This window comes from Ruditapes philippinarum, unplaced genomic scaffold (genome assembly GCF_026571515.1).
Source record: "Ruditapes philippinarum isolate M1 unplaced genomic scaffold, ASM2657151v2 ctg1229_1_1_1_1, whole genome shotgun sequence".
Lineage (NCBI taxonomy): Eukaryota > Metazoa > Mollusca > Bivalvia > Venerida > Veneridae > Ruditapes > Ruditapes philippinarum.
The window spans coordinates 172,080-190,946 of NW_026863177.1; the positions used below are offsets into that span (position 1 = coordinate 172,080).

General features: G+C 32.3%; 1 long non-coding RNA gene across 2 annotated transcripts; it reads right to left on the reverse strand.

Moving 5' to 3' along the window:
- Positions 1-351: 351 nt before the first annotated feature.
- On the reverse strand, positions 352-10,756 carry LOC132721353 (uncharacterized). 2 transcript variants are annotated; one of them, XR_009624453.1, is made up of 4 exons: positions 10,669-10,756; positions 8,645-8,796; positions 6,986-7,822; positions 352-6,896 (listed from the first exon to the last, which is right to left on the reverse strand). It is a non-coding gene; the product is annotated as an uncharacterized LOC132721353 (long non-coding RNA). The 2 variants fall into 2 exon arrangements; XR_009624452.1 differs by having other exon boundaries at positions 352-7,822.
- Between the last annotated feature and the right edge of the window lie 8,111 nt (positions 10,757-18,867).

The following is an 18,867-nucleotide window of genomic DNA, read 5'->3' on the forward strand; positions in this document are numbered from 1 at the left end:
GTAAACAATTTAAAACTTAGAATGTAACTCCATTAAAACAGAATACAGGCATACTTATTTACAGACAGAAAATATTTGATTCAAGGGAGACAACAACTGAGACATTCTTAGGTAAAGCTATTTAATGCCCATTGAATTACCTCCCTTCATACTGAAGTTAAAATTAATATCTCTATGACACACACACACTTCAACAAGCAAACTTTTATTATAGGACACTTAAAAACTTTCTAGTTAGGTTAAATTTTAAAGAAATTATTTAACGGCCACCTAAAGAAAATTTTTCCAAAAAGGTGGAGACAGATTTTTTTTCTAAGTTTTTCTCCTACCTTTTGGCAAAAATTAATGTACATAATATGTTTTATATGCTAAAAAACATGCCCTTGAATAAAAGGTCAATTCTCCCATCTCACTATTATGAATTAAACAGAAAGGGTCATTACTCTATCATAAATTGAATAACTAAATTTGGTTTCATACCACTAAATTATGTAATACAGACAGATGCATCTTTTTACCTGTATTTAACAATATGGTTTCTGTTGAAAGAACTGGTGTAAACCATGTATAGGTTTTGGGGTGACTGCAACTAAAACAACCCTAACCCACAGCCTAGAGCACTTTATTCCACCTCCAGCTTTGTATGATATTAGATTTACATCTGATACTAGACTGATAAAAATATCTCGCCACATTATTATCTACTTTTTATCACCTTTGATCAACGCCTTATGTTAACCAAACACTATCAATATATATAATTTATTTAACATTTTAACCACACCTGAATAGCCAATGGCAATTAAGAAATGACACAAAATATATGTGAATAAATGCAAGAAATCAGTTTGTTTTCTGAAGCATTTTAAATTACCACATATTTCTTCATTCATATATATTAGTAACATTACTATTTATTTTTGTATAAATGTAAACTCAATTAATTATTTAATTAAATTAATTCATTTATTAATAATTTACTAAATTTGTAACTACATTTGCATGTATTTTTAAATAATTGAGCATAGGGTTCCCTATTTTTGATAAAACCCATGCTATAATACATGTGAGATGTTGCATTTTCCAGAATTTCCAACAAACGACTTGATCAAAACAAGCCCCGAGCTTTTCACAAATTATTTTAACTTTAGTTCATCTTGAGGCTTCACCCTTTCTCAATTGCATCTTTTAATGAATAACTTTTAAAATCAACCTTTAATGTTGAATAGAATATTTTAAAAAATTGATCAGGATTCAAAACATATCGATATCAATGAGGAATGAGACAATAACATTTTTCCACTCCACTGCTTGCAGGGCTGATGGAATTCTATACGAGAATCTATTATAAATATTGCCACAGTGTGGAAGATACTCAATCATGTTCACTTATCAATTAGCATGGATGATTGATGCTGGTCTACTGTTCTCTGTATTGTTTCACATATAAACAATTGATTACAAACTGCTGTTACTTTTCTTTATATATCTACAATATACAGTTGAGTTCACACTTAAGATTACACAAAGTGCACTTGGTATGCACTACATGTGCACTTCAATGTGCATATCAAGTGAACTTTGAAGAGCACATTGAAGTTCACTTCTAGTGCATTAGACCATTTAAGTACTAACAATATTTCAGTTTGTATAGCAGTTACCTTTTATTTCAACAAATATGTTTACGACTTTCAAAAAAATAGATTCACCAAGAAAAAAGTAGTATGTGTTCAGGTGCTGCTACTTGCTAGCAGGTTTGAGGAGACATATTATTGCCTGTATGTACTCTAGGCTTAATGAGGGTCCATCTGCCCTTTCAGGCACTGAGAGTGCGGACCCCGGACATGTCACCATTCATGTCCTTAAAAGTTATTAATTTAACCGAAAGGTGACCTATAAATTTTAAATTTAGTCATATGAATGATACTTTTTTAAATTATTCAATGAATGATACTAAATATGTATGCAAGTTGATTTTTTGTTTTGATTCTATTTTGATGCATGGGAGGCCAATGACAACATATTAATTAAGCATCATGGAGAAAAATATGGTATTTTCTTGGTATTTCAGTTATACATCAGTGGGACAGTAACTTTCTTATAATAATTTAATACACCATTACAGGAAATCTACATGTATATCAATAACAGAATAAATAATCCTTTTTCAAAAATAACCCTTAAAGAACCCCCTTTGCATGTGGAAAAATTCAGTAGAATCAATTTGGTGAAGTGTTTATTGGTAAAGTTTGATAAAGCACAGTGATAATTAAAAATTGACAACAAATTTATCACTAGCATCAGATCACTGACTTATAAACTGTCATAGACTGAGAAATATTATCATCTTGATATGTATTTTTCTTATGTCCTGAATGGATGCAAAAAGAAGTAGTTGGTTGCTCTTTGGCCCTGATTTTCACTAAAAAGGGGGAGGTGAGACGAGAGAATGAGGGGGTTATCAACGTGTAGAAGCATCTTGGAATGACAAGGGGATATCCTTATTACTGAGTTTGAATTCCTTGCATTTAAAGAGCATAAAAAACTTAAATCAAAGAGTTATAAAAAAAAACAAATCATACATTGAGAGGAAACTTCTATAAATAACATCATAATTTTCTGTATATATGTCTTACACTCAACCCACTTGCACTGTTTAAAAAGAATTCATATTCTTAATACATGTACAGTCATGTAGTATACATCACACGATGCACCGTAGAATAAAAACTGGCCGATATATGAGAATTATACAAAATGAACATTGTAAATAAATGATACAGTATTATATGAAGAATGTGTAATGTGAAGAAAAAAGTTCATGTGGTCAACACAAACAAATTGTCATATTTCCAGACTATGTTTTAAAGCAACACGCCTCCAGATTCATGCCATTTTTCATGAAAATTTTGAAAATGTGTCTATAAGTATTATTTAGTGAAATAACCAAAAGGAAGCAATTTACACATTATCAATGGTACTTACAACCCAAGTAAATTAGTAAAAAGAGGACAAAATATTCAAAAATAGACCTTAGGGCGTTAGTAACGTAGTAGAAATGTTGTTATAAATACTGAAAAATCAGTCGATAATCGCACATAACATGTACGTATATTATTTGATTCTTTTCCTAAAATCTTAGTACATTTTTCTAAAGTTTGATTTCATTGAAATATTTTCACTCATCTGGAGGCATGCAGCTTTAAAAATCTGACTCAAGTTTGTAACATAGTGCAAAGATTATTCCTAGTGAAATTATGTTCATAATATTTTGCAGTGATGTAAGTTCACAATTTTTTTTTTTGTGTGTTTTTTGAATAAAATCAAAAATTTAAGTTTAACTTAAGAGTGGTGGCAAAGGCAACAACTATTTTAACACTTACCAGATAGTTGCTTTTATATGCTAAACTGTTATAATCAAAAATTAAAATTTCTTGTCAGATTATTAAATAACTTAACTTCACAGTTTCCATGGATACATGTTATGTACAAAGTCAGTGACAGAAATGAACATCCATGAAATTTAACAACAGGATGATGATGTAAAATAGAATACATGTTTATGAATACTGGGTATAACTTTAATGGTAAATGACGAAAAATGATATGATTTTATATCTTGATCAAAACAACAGCATTTCATTAAAAAAAAAAAACAGTAATAAAATGAACAGACATTTTCACAAAGCCAGGTTTTTTGCCAATATTTAATAAGTCAGGGGAAAAACACCAAAGGAGCCATAAAAGCTAAAATCATAAAATTCTGCAAATATGCATCTGGGCACTTGATGAACATCATTCTGTGAAAGTTGAGTTGAAATTACCTAGGTGAAATATAGGGAGTAAAAATTAAATTACAAGCCAGCCGCCCACTGTTATTCACCAATCAAATATCAAGAGTTTTCCAATGGAAAATCTGGTTAAAACATCGCCAAAATCTCGCAAAAAAAAAACAACACAAACTAAAATGATAAAATCACAAACAACATCACCTTATTACACATGATAAAATACTGAAGTTTTATAAATTATCAATAAAGCCGTAAAAACAAAATAGTTACACGCATGATATACTGGCATGCGAGCAGTTCCCGTACAAAAATCATAGTTACCTTAACATTATTTTTTATTACGCTCACTCACCAAAATTTGAATGTTACATATCAATATTCGGCTCGTCACACAAATCATGGAAATTCCATCATGTTATAAACATAGAATAACCCTTACTTATGAGGCCTCAAATGGGGTACCGAAATTATCCATTATTTTGTATGAAGAGAAGTAGTACATAAAATCTAACCCATTATAATTATACAATTTTATTATATCGGACCTATTTTTTTCATTTACAATTGTTGAACAGACCATTATCTAAGAGATAAATAGATGTAATTCAGGAAATAGAGCGTAGACTAAACGCGGGTATCTATTACCCGGTACTGTTACCCCAACGCATTTACATGCAATATCATGCTTGTATGCATGATATTTTACGCATCAAAGCCATAAAATTATTTTATATAGTAATATTGGTCAAAATTATGATAATTAAACAAGTTTTCATCACATTGCCTACTTATCTGTAAACAGGTGGTATTAGTGGAAAACCCTTTAACAAGCCTCATGTGTAAGTATTTTTGCGCATGCGCGCAAGGACGGAATCCCCCAGAGAAAACAAGGTCACGTTTTGACGACGCACAGGTGAAAGTGATTTATAATGAGATTTTTTAAACGTACTGCCAAACTGACACTTAGATTTTGTCTTGTTTATGTATCTGCTTGATTTGAAATAAATTTTTGAAGAATGCAAGTAAAAATCAAGTGTTTAAATGAAAAATACGGGTACTGCTTCTGTACGGGAACTGCTCGCATGCCAGTATAGTTACACTCTTAAGGCAATCTACAATCTGGCACCAAGTAGGAAAATGCTTATTATTATCAATTTAGTAATGTCTTGTTATCTGAATGTAGGAAAAATTGGTTTGAAAATTCAAATATATGAAATCATATCAACCTATCGTCTTATTTTTATACAAGAAATTATGATTTTCATACCAGTAACAATGAGACTTAATGTTCTTAGAAATAACTTTGGGCATTTCCAATTAAAATGCTAAGGAAGTTTTTTCTTAATGCTGAAAATTTTGTTCGAGTTAAAGTAGAGTCTGTGTTTCAGTATATCCAGACAAAATGTGCACAAAATTTAAATTTATATTAGGAGTAGTTATATTTTTAATCTACAGCTAAGCTTTTAACAGGTGTAACTCTTAATCTCTACCTAGCTTATTTTTGATCGGACTTGCCCTTATTTTAAATTTGGAAAATTTCATTTAGGATTTAAGATATTTCAGTCTCAGAATACTAAGTGAGTAACTGTATTAATTTTATGTACTGCCTGACTGCATGGACCAGCCCTGCTAAGCACTGGTGGTAAGCCATTTTCTAAGAAAGCACTCAAACAGTAAAAAAACGACACCTCTAATTTACTTCAATCATAAATATATAATTATACTGATCTACATTTTCATGTTTATCAGATATAATGTGGAAAATGATTATACTAAAGAAGCTTCACATTCTTCCAAAATTTCACTCCCTAAGCTAGCCGTCCTAAACTATAAAATGTGCAAGAATAAAAATACAAGAATGACTAGGTTCACTATATGGTATGACTGAATAGATAAGTTTACTTGGAATAAGCAAATATCGACTGTAAAATGAACTCAAGGCAAGCACATTCAATCAAATAAAGCATCACTGGTCACTCTCTTATACTTTCACAGTCACCCATGCAACTTTCACAGTTGCCCATGCATGATATCTTCATTTTTTTTTGTTCATTATTCTTACCAGATGTTAGATAAAATAAAAGTTTGCAATATAGATAATGCATAATATTACAAAACCCAAAAGCATATCGTGAAAATTTAGAAAGTATATAAAAGATTAGAAAGCAAAAGAAAAATTGTTCTTTATTTCTTCTGAGTTATGGCAGTGCTAATTGCCTTAAAACTGTAAATACAACTTTCTCATAAATGATTGAAGAGATTAACCCCTATTCTAATTTTTACAATGAGAATGGTAACGTTGGAAACAGTTGTTTTTTCTTTCTTCATTGTCAAATGAATGACAGCAAATCTAGAAGATCATCATGCCAAAATAAAACAATATCCACCTATCAAGCCCCCTTAAAGGGTACCTAAATTTATGTTGACTTCAATAAATTTCCTACAATATAAATAAAAACAATTGACTACATATTTCTGACAGCATCCCCTTATTTCCTTGATTAATCTACTTATAATTATATTCAATATTAGTTGATAACAAACATCCTTAATTGTATAATTTTTTTCATCATATAAATTTCATAACAGCACTTCAAAGCTCTCGGCACTTTTACTGACTCTGACACCTACTACCGTTATTCTATAAATAAAATCACCTAAATCTAACTATATATACAGATATAACCCTGTAAAACCTAACCTTTCATTCTTATAATGGATCAATATATACAAAAGGTAAAATCATGCATGCATCCTTCTAGAACTATTTTTTGTCTTAGAATAATGTTGGCACATGAATAAAATTCCTACACCAATAAACTAATCCCTGGCTGCTTGTTGTTGTTAGTGTTGAAATATATTTTCCACAGTTGTTACTGGAACTGTTCTTTACATATTTATGCACTTCAAAATGATTGGACTTGTTTTTTCTACATCTATATGCACTTCCTTTAAAAAATCAGAGACCTGTTTCTTTATCTTTATGCACTTCCTTTCAAAACTATTGGACCTGTTGGTTTCTTTTTTCATCTTTATACACTTCCTTTTGAAATTATTGGACCTGTTTCTTTCATCTTTATACACTTCCTTTTGAAATTATTGGACCTGTTTCTTTCATCTTTATACACTTCCTTTTGAAATTATCGGACCTATTTTTCCCCATCTTTATGCACTTCCTTTTGAAATCATTGGACCTGTATTATCTTTCTGGTCTTTCTTTAGAAATTATTGGATCTTTTTCTTCATCTTTATGCACATATAAAAGGCTTTCAGGTAATGTGATGAATCATGTAGTGTTTTTGAGCCAGTTAAACAGTGACAGAATAAGCTTCGAGAATGAAAAAAAAATCCTATTTGACTAAAAATATATCTAAAACATTCAAATAAATACCATCTTTAGTATGTGTCTTTATGTATTATCATTTACACCTTTCTCTTCTTGTTCAATATTTTCTTCTTGCTATTCTTGTAGTTTCCCCAATTCATATTTTCCATTACAATCTAGTGTAATTACTTTCTCAATAAATTAGGCAATAAATCACAGGACCAACAGATCTTGGTCACAGCCACATCACAAAATCACCTTTAAACATTAACATTGACTAATGGTATAAAAGGTGGAGATGGTAAAAAGGAATCAGTTGATTTCAATATTTCATTAAATGACAAAACGAGTTTGTTATTGTCATTATGGCAGTATTTCGCTTTGATTTTCAATTTCTTGTCCTTCAATCACACACTGTTTAAATACTGGTACTTTTTTGTCAATATCAAATTAACCAGTCTTCAAAGCAGGAACACAAAACTTTGTATCTACTTCCTGTTTCCTGAAATACTCTCCAATTTTGAAGGAGAATTTTTGGCTTTCACTTCCTGTGGCAGATCTTTCAAAAATCAACCAGGACAAGAATGCCTTTATAATCTGGCAAGTATTTATACACTTATATATAATAATTTCCTAATATAAAACAGTAGCACAAGGTCATCGTTTCTTTAAATTATTTGTGATCCACTCCAGGCCCTGATACAATCTGAAACAGATAAGAAAAATTCTCTTATTGTCTTCATACACATGTAAATCAATATTATGAAAGTAGGCAAAGCCTATGAACGGGTAAATATGAGTCAGATAAAAAAAAAAACATTTGTTCATTTTTTATTTTTCAATTCTCTTTTCTCTATTCTCTATTTAAAGGTGTCATTCCAAATTTCATGCACTGCTTCTATTTTCAATCAGAACAACTCAACGATTATTCTTAAGCCGAAAAGTTGTGACTGTTCTGTTATCAGAATTAGTAACCTCGCCCATTATCATCGAGTTACATTAAAAATGGCGGCTCCCAACAAAATATGACACTGTAAATTTCACTGATAGGTTACTGGTATAGAAGTCTATATATTTTTCAATTGTTTTTTATTTGCTTTCCTTAAAAATATACACATGTAGTTTATAGATCGGCAAGACAAAGCCTGGGACCATGATGGCTTTGACTTCCTGCTATAAACAACTCAAGCAATTTAAAGATAATATCAGCTTCTCAGTCGGACATTGCCCAATACAATTCTCTGGTCTTGATAGTGACAACAGAGCCCAGACAGCTCCAGAACGTCTTTTAAATGTATATCCACCCTCAAAACTACAATGAACTTGTAATGGTCAGCATTGTTTACACAATTTCAGTGAAATCACAAAGAAAGTGACCTTCACAGTCCAATGCTCTACCTTTTAAGCTAACCGGACAGCTTACTGTTGAGTCAAAATAAGTTTAAACATACATAATACAGATTTAAATGTCAATGTATTCTATTTTCTACATGGATGGATGGATGGCTAAACACAAATATGAACCTACCCTTCACCAGTTAGAGCACAGCATGCCTGTATATGCCAGGGGTGGTCTTTTATTGTTGTCAGATTTAAATGTTGAGAAATCTCAGCGGCTGACATTGAACCTTTGATGTCTTGTTTGTTGGCAAATATTAATACAGCTGACTTCTTCAAGTCCTAAAAATATTACAGAGATATATAATTATTTATATATACATGTACAATAAATATAACCTCATCAGAATTTATATTAAAGGTCATCAAGAAGTAAGCAGAAAGGTTTTTTTTCCTTCCAAAATTCGGCAATATTTCCTCTGAGGAGTGCAAAATCAATTGTCTGTATTGCCAAACTTTTTTTTTAGAATTCATTATAAATTTTTGAAATATAAATATCATAAAGACAAATAAAGAAACTTTCAGATAAAATGGTCAAGGTAGTTCAAAACAAATTTTTCTCGCACTGCCTCATACTAGAAAAAACCAGTTTAGAATTGTTAAAATAGACCATAATTAAAATGTCAAGGTATGAAATATTAAACACCATGCTTGAATCAGAAAAATTTATCATTTTTTATAAATCAAGGATTCAATCAGAACAACTGATATTAACAAAATACATGTATATTGATTTATAATTATGAAACATACAAAAACACAAACAAGTAAGGATTCTAATTGAAAAAGGTCAATTATAATATAATAGTATAAAGATGGTGCTTTTTTCATGACTTTTTATGAGAAACTTTACATTAATTTTTCTCTTTGATCAATGATGAAATGACAGTTAATGGATATGAATATTCCATTAACTTTATCGATAATGCTTTAATACACTGTATTAGTGTAAAATATCCCTTTTTTCAACCCTACAGATGTTTGTCTAATTTTTATGCCAATTTCCAGTATTAATTACCAATTTCTCCGTAAGTGACTGACCACTTATCTCACATGGTTTCCACTGACTTAGAAATAGTGGGATATTGCGGAGAACTGGAAAAAATACTGGTCAGTTAAATATCAAGGAAAGCTGGAAAGCTGGTTCAGTGGAACATTAGGCCAAGATCTGACCAAGAAAGGTTAAAATTGACGTAAAATTAAGACTACTGTAGCATTATTGCATCCATAAATGAAAGTTAATGAAATATTCATATCCGTTAATAACTGTTACAACGTCATTAATCAAAAACATAAAATAAAAATTTCTTAACAACACCCTGTAATGATGCCTTTAACATAAGCCTACGACATAACATGCCATATTAATGCTTTCGTCAATAATTTATTATGGTTTTTAATTGAATAAAGCAGGTGTTATAGTGACGCTGAAGTAATTAAAACTCCAATTCCTGTTTTATAACATCTTAGTCGGGGAACAAATTGACATGAAGTTTTCTAACTTGAGCATTCTATGAACAGATATCGGCTTTCTGCATCACTTTTTTATGTCAGTAAATTGAACATGCAAGCTATATACAGTTTTAACTTGTCAGTTTTGTTTGTTTATTGGTGTGTTTACGTTAAATGCTAGGTTCTAAAGCAGCACGCCTCTCAATTTCATGATATTTTTTTCCAGAGAAATTTAAACAGTACAAATATTGTCAAGCGATTTAACCATTTGCCTGCAAGAGACATCATGAATGCACTAAAATTTAAAATTTAAGACAAACATTGTAAATAAGAATCTTTGCAGGTTTTGTCTATTGGATAAGGCCTTCTTTCTCTTTCACATTAAAAATTGACAATCTACTGTTTAGAAATACTGTAGTGTACTGTCAAAAATTGTCACAGTAAAACATTGTGTTTCAACTAGTACTTCAATTCAGTAAATCCTGAGATAAGACACTCCCAGTGCTGTTGTAAGATACTCCCCCCTGCTGTTAAAAGACAATCCCCCAACTGTTATAAGTTACTACCCCCTGCTGTTACAAAATACTCCCCCTGCTGTTATAAGATGCTCCCCTGCTGTTATAAGATACTCCTGCTGTTATAAGAAACTGTAAGATGTTGGATTATGGAAGATTACTGAGTTATATTTTCATACATATGTACCTCATTGGCCATCATTTTGCACAACTCTTCTTTGGTAATTGACAATCTTTCCCTATCTGTACTGTCCACCACCAGTATTATATACTGAAATATAAACAATGTCATCAGTAACTATATGTATAACTGGTAAAATTTGATCACGAAATCTAATTTACAAAAAAACTACTAAGAGGCTACATGCATATTTTCATTTGAGTGAAATATGAAATATATTTTCACACTGAACATCTGGATTTTCTGATCCCTGATAAAGGCCTTATACTGCATTTTGATTCTGATGGTAAATGCATGACTGGGAGTTGAACATATCCCCCAGTAATTTTGGTGCCGGCACAAAACCACCTGACTGACCTGGATGTGAGGCTAAACACCAGGCTCAATTACCCCTGCTTCCACTTACAAGTCCTCAGGGTTGCTGGAGGGTCTGGGATGTTGCATGATTACACATATATGACACCCCTTTTTATATAGATACATCTACATTTATATAGATACATGTATACATAAAAATACTCAACTTCAAATGAATTTAAATCATAGTTCATTCCCTCTACAAATAAATTTATATATATTTCTACCCTTCAAACAAGTTTTTGTGGCGCTAAATATTGCCACCACCCATTTTGTCAATTTGTCAATGCACTGTCAAACAATTATCAACAATATGTATATACAGAGTAAATATTGATATCACAGTTACATTCAGGAATTAATGTATATACAACCATGTTTTCTTACAACTACAGACTTTAACATGTTATCAAATAACACATCAAAAATTTGAAAAGCAATTCAATACATAGCTCTTAAAATATTTCTCTTATAAACTCAAATAAAGTTTTTTTTCTGAATTAAAATGTTTGTCTGTTGAGTGCTTGAGTTTTATTCTACTGTCCAATATATAAAGCTACAGTATTAACAAATGGATGTCGGAAGTTTTATCTTTTTGTATGTTACTGGCTATATAGACACGATCATGTCACCAGACTATAAAATTTGGCCATCCTCTGTAGTGTAACAAAACTCTACTGTAGTATAACATGAGGATCACATGAGTTCTGACTTCCAAAATTTTTATATGCCAATCTTTTATGATATTTTGCTCTTTCATTTTGATGGGACATCCTGTCACAATGATAACGGGTATGCTAAAGACCTTATGTTAGGGTGACATATTCATTTGAAAGAATGCCACATCTAAAAATCAAGCAAGACAGCATATTACATGAATACTATCCCATATGCAAACATTAATATTCATATTTTCTCTACAAGTCTTTTATCAAATAAAATGTATACTAATTAAAAAATAATTTTATAATAACCAAAATATGTAAAAATAATGTTCAAAGGGAAGTCATGCCGGTCAAAAAGTTTACTAAAAGCTTGACTGTTCATATACACCACCAAGATGCATACCTGATGCAAAGTAAAGAAACCTTTTCCTAAATTATTTTATAAGATTCCCTTACATGAAACAATTAAGGGCAGCAGTGGCATTGCGGTTAAGATTAAGAAGTTTGATAATCATAATCAACCTTGGGATCATGGGACAATCAACAACCTTAGGATCATGGGGTTTGAATACAAAATAGTAAAAGGAAACACATCAAATAATTTGCCACATCCAATTTATATACAAACTTGCAAAAAAGTGTCTATTACTACAGAATATTATACAATGCGCACTGACTGCTATTGCCAAAGTTAATTGGTGAACATAAATCCTCTCCAGAAATTCTGTCATCGGAGGAGACAAACGATACCATAAAACAAGATTGTAAAATCGTGACCGAGGTAAATTAAGACTTTATGAACATAATTCCACTGAGAATATCTTGTTTGTCCTTTCACCGATGTACATGTTCAAAGCATTATCATACACCGGGACAAGATAAACTTGCAAATAATCTCCCTGCAGGAATATAAAGATGGTGAAATGTTTTTGTTTCAATTTACCATACAAAAAGGTTTTAACAGTGGGAAGAGGGACATTATGTGTGTGCCCAATTAGTTTATTTTTTTTTATTTTCCTTGGTTTTTTGTAGTTGTTTTTTGGTTGTTGTTTTTATTTTTTCAAAGTAAGTCTAGATATATGACTTTTATTACAAAAGCGCTTGCAAAAACATCAAAACAAGTTTATTTTCATTGGTTTTAGAACTTAACAAAACGTTAAGTCATATGATTTAAAAGATTCTCATATTACTTTCTCATAATTATAATTTAAAATTTTTATTAAAACTCATCTAAGAAAATGCTATAAAATTTATAACAATTTTCATGAACATGTTAAATAAATTTTTATATCATATGTTTATGACAGCTCATGGGAGATCCAAAATATATATATATACTACACTTTACCCTTCAAACCTGCAACTTCAAAAGCATAGAGTAGTATGCTATCAAAAACACAATCCTATTGATGACAATGTAAAATATAAATAAGGTCTAACTATTGTCATCTATAATAAATGATTTTCTACAGTACGGGGGAATTTTTAACCTCCTACACATGTATGGGTGGTTAAAATGAGCCGCGTCATGACAAAACCAACATAATGCGTTTGCGACCAGCATGGATCCAGCCCAGCCTGCACATTCGCGCAGTCTGATCAGGATCCATGCTGTTCGCTATCAGTTTCTCTACTTGTTATAGGGTTTGTAAGTGAACAGCATGGATCCTGATCAGACTGCAGGGATGCGCAGGCTGGTCTGGACCCATGCTGGTCGCAAACCCATTATGTTGGTTTTGTCATGTCAAATTACGCCTACCAAGCTATAAATGTTAGTTTTGCCTATCAGGATCATATACTCACAAACATGGTCAATAAATACAAATTCAGAATGTAATATATTTTGTTTGATAGAATTGTTTTGTTCATATTTGACCAGATATACAAGACAGGAATGGACATTTTGTTTGACTGAAAATGTTTGACATCATTTTATCAGAGGGACTGATTTAATGGACATTTTACTTATGTCTAAGGTTTCTTACCAAAAAATCCCTGAATTTCTTTTTTAACTAGTATTTAACATCCATATACCTTCAGAGATCCAAAATTCCACTCATATTTATGAGTAGAATTTAAGAGAACTCGATGCAGGATGAGTAGAAAAATGTTGCCTGTACATTTGAATTAGAAGCTACTGGTCCTGCAGGATAAGTGACTCTGAAAATATTTATCGATGCCTGACATTGTTCAATGAGAGTAAGTCTTTTTTGTTATTAGCCACCTGAGGTTAGGTGTAGTATGTTTCCAACGCTGAACGTTTGCGACTCCTGCCCACCATACCCCCCATCAAAAAATGTTATTTTCCCCTACCACCTCCCCCACGTTACTTTCCCATAGTTTGGGGAAGTATGGGACAAATTCATTCATTAAACTGTAATTTGAAAACGATAAAATTTTGGTACAAAAAAAAGGGGCCCTTAAAATTTTAAAAAAAAGAGGAAAATTAAAAATGTTAAACAAAGAAAAGGCCCAGGGCCTCTGTTAGTGGATTTAATTTTTTAAAACCTTTTTTTCGGGCTTCCAAAAAAAAAGGGCCCGGGCCCTTTAAATTTCCCCTTTTTCCCCAAAATTAATATGAAAATTTCCCGTGTCAAAACAAAATTTGCAGTTCTCTTTTAAATTTTGAACTTTAATGGGCCAAATAGGGGTTGTCAAAGGGGAGGGGAGGCTTCATTTAATTTATACTCAAACTTGATTTATAACCCAAAAATTGTTTAATTAGAAATTTTCCAAGGAGGAAGAATTTCATTAAAAGGTCCCAAGATCTACCAGTTTTACCTTTAAAAACTTCTTAAAAGCAGAAAAGATATTCTATCCTTTGTTTAAAAAATTTGTCAAGGCATAGACTCGTTAATTAGAGACAAACGAATACAAAAAACAAATATTTATGACCACCAAAATCAAGTGATGTAGGGGCATAAATAAATTCTGCTACTTGACTTTGTTACAAAGTTAAATTATTTAAGATAAAGAACTTACAAACTGGGTATAATAAGTAGTTTTTTTCCCTAGCATTTCTAGGCCCAACTATGAATCACTTTATGTTCTGAAAGAAAACAAACCCCCAAACTAACATGTATAAAATTGTCACAAGAAATCTTTCAAGAAGCACCGCTAGGCGGAAGCATAAATATGCACCGAAAGTGTGTTTTTTTTTTGTAAGGATGAAGCATTTGTAAGAACATGGGAATTAGTCTTCATCCTATAAAATTTTACAGTTGTAGGTTGATTAATACTTAAGTTATTAATAATGACCTTAACCTTTGACCTTGTGACCCTAAAATCAATAGGGGTCTTCTACCTTATATGGACAATCATCCTAAGGAGTTTGAATATTGTGGGCCAAATGGAACTTAAGTAATGCTCCGGAAACTGTTTTCAATTTTAAGGTGATAGTGACCTTGACCTTTGACCTTTTGACCCCAAAATCAATAGGGGTCTTCTACCCAATATGGACAATCATCCTATGAAGTTTGAACATTGTCGGTCAAATGGAACTTAAGTTATGCTCCAGAAACTGTTTTCAGTATCAAGGTAATAGTGACCTTGACCTTTGACCCTTTTGACCCCAAAATCAATAGGGGTCTTCTACCCAATATGGACAATCATGCTATGAAGTTTGAACATTGTGGGCCAAATGGAACTTAAGTTATGCTCCGGAAACCAAATTGCTAACAGACAAATTGCTAACGGACGGAAACTGTTTTCAGTATCAAGGTAATAGTGACCTTGACCTTTGACCTTTTGACCCCAAAATCAATAGGGGTCTTCTACCCAATATGGACAATCATCCTATGAAGTTTGAACATTGTGGGTCAAATGGAACTTAAGCTATCCTCCAGAAACTGTTTTCAGTTTTAAGGTAATAGTGACCTTGACCTTTGACCTTTTGACCCCAAAATCAATAGGGGTCTTCTACCCAATATGGACAATCATCCTATGAAGTTTGAACATTGTGGGCCAAATGGAACTTAAGTTATGCTCCGGAAACCAAATTGCTAACGGAACAAATTGCTAACGGACGGAAACTGTTTTCAGTATCAAGGTAATAGTGACCTTGACCTTTTACCCCAAAATCAATAGGGGTCTTCTACCCAATATGGACAATCATCCTATGAAGTTTGAACATTGTGGGTCAAATGGAACTTAAGTTATGCTCCGGAAACTGTTTACAGTTTTAAGGTAATAGTGACCTTGACCTTTGACCTTTTGACCCCAAAATCAATAGGGGTCTTCTACCCAATATGGACAATCATCCTATGAAGTTTGAACATTGTGGGCCAAATGGAACTTAAGTTATGCTACGGAAACCAAATTGCTAACGGACAAATTGCTAACGGACGGAAACTGTTTTCAGTATCAAGGTTATAGTGACCTTGACCTTTGACCTTTTGACCCCAAAATTAATAGCGGTCTTCTACCCAATATGAAGAATCATCCTATGAAGTTTGAACATTGTGGGTCAACTGGAACTTAAGTAATGCTCCGGAAACTGTTTTCAGTTTTAAGGTAATAGTGACCTTGACCTTTGACCTTTTGACCCCAAAATCAATAGGGGTCTTCTACCCAATATGGACAATCATCCTATGAAGTTTGAACAATGTGGGCCAAATGGAACTTAAGTTATGCTCCGGAAACCAAATTGCTAACGGACAAATTGCTAACGGACAGAAACTGTTTTCAGTATCAAGGTAATAGTGACCTTGACCTTTGACCTTTTGACCCCAAAATCAATAGGGATCTTCTACCCAATATGGAAAATCATTCTATGAAGTTTGAACATTGTGGGTCAAATGGAACTTAAGTTACGCTCCGGAAACCAAATTGCTAACGGACAAATTGCTAACGGACGGAAACTGTTTTCAGTATCAAGGTTATAGTGACCTTGACCTTTGACCTTTTGACCCCAAAATTAATAGCGGTCTTCTACCCAATATGAACAATCATCCTATGAAGTTTGAACATTGTGGGTCAACTGGAACTTAAGTAATGCTCCGGAAACTGTTTTCAGTTTTAAGGTAATAGTGACCTTGACCTTTGACCTTTTGACCCCAAAATCAATAGGGGTCTTCTACCCAATATGGACAATCATCCTATGAAGTTTGAACATTGTGGGCCAAATGGAACTTAAGTTATGCTCCGGAAACCAAATTGCTAACGGACAAATTGCTAACGGACAGAAACTGTTTTCAGTATCAAGGTAATAGTGACCTTGACCTTTGACCTTTTGACCCCAAAATCAATAGGGATCTTCTACCCAATATGGAAAATCATTCTATGAAGTTTGAACATTGTGGGTCAAATGGAACTTAAGTTATGCTCCGGAAACCAAATTGCTAACAGACGGACGGACGGACGGACAGACGCCAGGGGGTATAACATAATATGCCCTTTCGGGCATATAAAAATATTGCAAGTTAGTTTTATTTCAGGCCACATCAAAATATTATACGTTATACATGTACATTGTATAGCACAATTCCAGTTTTCACTGGTCAAAATTTTATACAATATCATAGATGCATCCGAGCATTATTTTGGAGCAAAAGCCAAACCTGGGTTCCAAATCCTCCTTCAGTCCAACTTTTTGAACACCAAGTTGATTTACCGGTATTCTTTTATTTTATGTATCGACAAAATCCTCATTGAAGTGAGATTCTGACCTAAAACTGAAGTTTCTTAAAATCTGCTTCAGCACATCCAATTATTTTTACTACAATTTACAAACCCACCAACTTTCTAAAAGATAGCTAAACAGCCTCCAGTCTTCAAATGGTGGGATTTGAATCAGCAGCAGTGAGGGTCAAATGATTTAAATTATAGCAATCTAACCCTTTCTGTGCCTTTTATTATAGCTAAAAATCTAAAATGAACTTGTCAATCTTTCAATCTGGACGAAACCATTAAACATTTTAAGGTAAAATTTCAAGATAAAAACTACTGTCAAGATAAAAACTGACAGAATAGCAGAAAGTGCAGAAACTGATCAGATGGCATGGATGTGCTGGCTGATTTTGGTCAGCACTGGTGGGTACAATGTAGATTCAGTCACAACCAGCAGGCTAAAGCGTTAAACCACTCAGTCAATGACCCATGGAAGCCATTCAAAGATACATTGTTTATCATTATATATTTTTCTTACATACAATGTACAACACTCATCAACAACTTTTTTGTTGTTTTTTAATTCATTACATGTACATTTAATATTCTCTTACTGTACATGTAGCTTGGATAATGCATAAATGGCTCAACAAGTATAGTGTTGAACAAGTCTGACCTTTTGTGGTATTTGACCTACATCATGTATACTGTTTTACAAACTCTTTATCAATGTCATGATACTATCACATAACTTTATTATCACACTTGTTTAAAGCTGCCTTCAGTTTTTCTTAGTGTTAAATAATAATGTTATTTTTAGATAAATGGTTTCATATTATATTATAATTGTCAAATCAAAAGAATAAAGGTGGAAAATGAAATTTAACGACAAAAGAATACATGAACAATAAGGAAATCCCTTGATACTAATCTACCGGTCTGCTCTCTATACTTAAATAAGTAAAGCAGACGATTTGTTTCCTGATCTTCTATTTTTAGAAACGAACATCATAGACATGTTATAAATAGCTCTCGGGACCCTGTTTTGAAGAAGGCTTAACAGTGATAAGGTGCACTTTTCCAAGATAAAATTACTGAAATACTAGTATTTTGAAACAACACAGAATTGTTTTCCAAATGAAAATAAAAGCTGAAGTCCCTTTAATTTTAACAAAGTTTAAGTTTAACAAAGTGTAACTATTTCCTTGAAACAAAACAAAACAAAGCATTATATGAATGACATTAAAGCATAAGCCATTTATCCTACCTAATTAAGTGTAAATACCAATCTTTACACATCTCACTGTATATAATATGCAAACATTTAACCTTAAACTTGCGTCTCTCTTAAAACAGCTTGTTGTTTGCATATTTGTTTACATTATAATGAAAAGATTTCATGGCATAACTCAAAATTATATATAGATGTACAAGGACAATGCACAGAATTTTCACCTTGTTACCACTGGAATTGGCAAATTGGCCCTACTGGCTCTCTTTTATCTAGTGACAAAGGCAAGTCTGAAGTCCCCATCTGTGAGAGAGTTAATTATTAATAAGATAAAAGCAATGTAAC